Raw genomic sequence first — 4,711 nt, 5'->3', positions numbered from 1 at the left:
CAGCACTTGCGGTACATGTATAATGGCAGCAGTGGAGCCCGTCCCTGGAACTGGCTTCCATTTTTGCTCGGGAGATCTTTCGCTTACATGGGCTACCCTAGATGATTGTCTCAGACCAGGGTAGTCAGTTTGTGTCCCGGTTCTGGGGAGCCTTTTGTGCACAGTTGGGAATTCAGCTTGCTTTCTCCTCTGCGTATCACCCGCAGTCTAATGGGGCCGTAGAACGAGCCAATCAGTCCTTGGAGCAATTCCTACGTTGCTAGATCTAGAATTCTGACCATCATAACAACTGGTCAGACCTCTTATCATGAGTGGTTCCACACATTCTTTATTATTGAGTGTGAGACTCACAACATGGTCTTAGTTCATTTTTGTTTCCAATCTTTTTATTCAAGTTTTCAGATAGAAATACAAAATTAGCATTAGTCATTGTAGGTGAAAAAATAATTGTACACAAACAAGACATTGAAGGTCAGTTACATAACTGTTAAAACTTTATACACTGAAGTTTGTATATTGCATCATTCACCTATTAGGGTCAAAATTGAACCAAACTTGCGACCCACTGACTCAACTTCCGTGTGGGCTCAGGGACCATATATGGTACAAGAATCCACGTGATGTCAAATTCGTCTTTTTGCCATTTGGGTGGCAAAAATGTGAATGAAATCTATACACTGGGGGGAGAACCTCTGGGGGAATCTAGGATGGGAAAGGACCTAGGGGTCCTAGTAGATAATAGGCTCAGCAATGGCAAGCTGCTGCTAACAAAGCAAACAGAATATTGGCATGAATTAAAAAGGGGATCAACTCCAGAGATAAAACGATATTTCTCCTGCTCTACAAGACTCTGGTCCGGCCGCACCTGGAGTATGCTGTCCAGTTCTGGGCACCAGTCCTCAGGAAGGATGTACTGAAAATGGAACGAGTACAAAGAAGGGCAACAAAGCTAATAAAGGGTCTGGAGGATCTTAGTTATGAGGAAAAGTTGCGAGCACTGAACTTATTCTCTCTGGAGAAGAGACGCTTGAGAGGGGATATGCTTTCAATATACAAATACCGTACTGGTGACCCTACATTAGAAATAAAACTTTTTCGCAGAAGAGAGTTTAACAAGACTCGTGGCCACTCATTAAAATTAGAAGAAAAGAGGTTTAACCTTAAACTACGTAGAGGGTTCTTTACTGTAAGAGCGGCAAGGATGTGGAATCAATAGCTTCAAGAAACTATTTGATAAACACCCGAATGACCGCAACATACAGGGATATACAATGTAATACTGACACATAATCACACATAGGTTGGACTTGATGGACTTGTGTCTTTTTTCAACCTCACCTACTATGTAACTATGTAACTATGTCTTAGTTCATTTTTGAGATGTGTTTGTAGAGATGCACTTCTATTTTTGCGTTATTATCTTTGCAATTGTCTATTTTCTGTGCTAGCTGCTGTTTATCATGCAAAGAGACAGCGCAGTATTACACTTTGACTTTTTAATAGGATATATTTGAACTGCTGTCAGCGGTGAAAAATGGCAAAATTTTCTCAAATTTTCATAGTGATTGGGAAATTTTCTAAAAACAACAAAGAAAAAAATGGTTGTTATTTGCCGCTATCCAAAGAAAAATGAATAAGAAGCACCTTGCAAAAGAAGAATGTTTCCCACTATCTGTTCTGGAATTTTCTCCCTATTTAGGAGCTATGGCTGCTGGCAGAAACTTCTGCGCACACCTGGTCCCCAGCTGTGTGTGTTGTGGACCCTTCCACTGGCCTTTATGTCATTACTGTGTCCTATAATGATGTAGGAACTTGCAGATGAAACCAAAATACACAGAAGGTGGGGGGGGGGGGGCGACAAACCTGTGCAGGGATGCCCTGTTCTCTTTCTGTCTCAAAATTTCTGGTTCTGAGAGGAAGAGTATGGGGCATCCCTACACAGAAGATTTCTCCAGGATCAAGCTAGCTTCAGGATATGGGATTTACTTCATTACTGGTGAATAATGTGACTAATTCTATACAGGGAAAAAAATAGCTAAACTTCAGCTTTAAAATTGAACTTTAGTCCAGGTGGCTCTGCCCCTCCCCTCGGGCGCCACCTTAATGGAGCATGCACAGGCGTGCCCATGGGCAATTTCCATCCTTCAGGTCCTGACGAAACCCATCAACACATTAGGGGGAAGGTCTGCTTTATTTTGTTTACCTTTATTTTTACCTAGAGATCCTACCAGTACTCTGTCCTATGGTGATAATGCTCACTCACTGTACTGTATATATGGAGGAGCAGCATTATCACCCTTGAACAATGTGTTAAACTTATAGAACATCTTCCCTGTCCTCTTCTTCATAACATAGGAGCAGTGACAGCCCGTCCATAGGGGGCGCATGTGCACACACCCCCCCCATCAATGCGTCCGGCCCCCTAATCTACACGCAGGGTGCCAGGCGCATGGATTCCAATGGGGAATTATTTTTTTTTTTAAGCATGTGATTAGAGCCAGAGGCTCTAATAGGCTTCAAAATAGGGTGGGCTCAGAGCGCAGAGCACTGCGCATGAAGCCCACCCAGTTGTGTGACAATAGCGTATGAATATTCGCTATTGTCACACTGATTCTCCTCTTGGCCAATCAGGAAGAGGGTCCTGAGACCCGTCACCCGATTGGCCGAAAGGAAATCTGATCGGATTGGCCGCCGGGAGGAGACGCAAGGGAAGTGAGGAAGCAGTAACCCACAGCCCGGAGAGAAGCCGCCGCCGCCGCCCCCCGGAGCGCCGCCCGCGAGATGGGATAAGTGCGGGGCCCTGACTGCTGACAAACCGACCCGAGGGGTGCCGCCTGTGACCCCCGTGACCTGTCAGACAAACCGACTGGGAGGGCTAGGAGTGGGTGCCGTCAGTGACCCAACCGACCGGGGAGGAGGGGGGGTGTTGTTGAATGGATTGTTTGCTGTGTTTTTATTTGGTTGTCTTCCACTTAAAGTTCATATACAACCATATGTCCATCATTTGTCCATCTAAAATTACATTACATCTAAAATTACACCGTTCACAGGGTGGCATAGTTGCTGTGTGATTTTACTACAGAATGAACAGTGTTGTCACCCTGTTACCGGATGTGGAAAAATAACAGATCTGGCACTAGCAGGATCAACAGGGGATAGAAATATGTTGGGGGAGCTCAGAAAAACAAAAACTACTTTGTTAATGCTATTAACTGACTATAATATATTTACAGTATATGTCATTTTTATTTTTTGCCCATAATACCAGGTGTGTGCTGGTTTAGTACGCTGGGATGCCATTCAAAATGAATGGCACCTCAACATACTACATCATTCTATCGCACATTATTACGATGCATAGATATGAATGAAACCAAAGTAAACCTATCAGGAGGAAATGTAGGAGCTGCTTTTGCTGAGCTCTTTTGGAAATTATACTTATCTGGTTGCTATGCTGGCTCATTAGCTTCAGTACATTTTGACTCAGAGCAAGCCTGCAGATGACCAACAGCCAAGCTTGTTTCAACTATTGAAGCCAGAGGGTTAGTATGGCAGCCATACAACCAACAAATACAGGAGGAGAGGTCAGCAGTGGAAGTCTCCATGTTTTTGTCATGACAGGTATAATTTAAGTACTGAGCAGACAGGCTTTGCTCTCTAGATGCATCTTCAGGTTTGATCTTCAGTCTTGACTGGAGGTAACATAGCGGTCATTTTGATGGTTGCTTTTTTTTAACCTCATTAACCTCTTCCCGCCCAACCCTGGAGTCTTAAGCCTGCTATAAGGCTAGCACAGGGCCGATCCTGGACGGGGTGCACGGGGTGCAGTGCACCCCGGCGCCAAAGAGGTGGGGGCGCTGAAGCGCCAGAGTGCTCCCCTCCCTCCTCCTCCTCCTCTTCCTTGTCCGTAGGCGACTCTCTCTGCTGGTCGCCGTCGCTGTGTTTCCTGCCGAGTGCCAAAGCCCTTCCCTCCTCCCTCCTCCTGTCAGAGGAGGAGAGCAAAATGAGATCGGAGCGGCTGTCTGTGTGTGAGAGACCAGCCACACAGTGACATCACTGGGGGGGGCGGCCCGTGCCTGTGCCCAATGTGTTCCAGTTCTCCTCCTCCTGTGTCTCACTGCCGTCTGCTGCCCAAGCCTGACACGCTCCACCCGGACGGCGCGGCTACACACTGTCCTCTCCTCTCCAGCTGCCGCCCGGATGTTTTAAATTAGCCTAAAGTAGGGGGGTGGTTTGTTCTGGGGGGTCTATACTAATGTAGGGGGGTGGTTTGTACTGGGAGGGTCTATACTAATGTAGGGGGAGGGGTTTGTACTGAGGGGTCTATACTAATGAAGGGGGAGGGGTTTGTCCTGGGGGTCTATACTAATGTAGGGGGAGGGGTTTGTCCTGGGGGGTCTATACTAATGTAGGGGGGTGGTTTGTCCTGGGGGGTCTATACTAATGTAGGGGGGTGGTTTCATCCTGGGGGGGTCTATACTAATGTAGGGGGGGTGGTTTGTTCTGGGGGTCTATACTAATGTGGGGGGGTGGTTTGTCCTGGGGGGTCTATACTAATGTAGGGGGGTGGTTTGTCCTTGGGGGGTCTATACTAATGTAGGGGGGTGGTTTGTCCTGGGAGGGGTCTATACTAATGTAGGGGGGTGGTTTGTCCTGAGGGGGGTCTATACTAATGTAGGGGGTGGTTTGTCCTGGGGGGTCTATACTAATG

The sequence above is a fragment of the Aquarana catesbeiana genome, linkage group LG01 (assembly GCF_042186555.1).
Source record: "Aquarana catesbeiana isolate 2022-GZ linkage group LG01, ASM4218655v1, whole genome shotgun sequence".
Taxonomy (NCBI): Eukaryota; Metazoa; Chordata; class Amphibia; order Anura; family Ranidae; genus Aquarana; species Aquarana catesbeiana.
Note: the sequence above shows the minus strand (reverse complement) of the source record.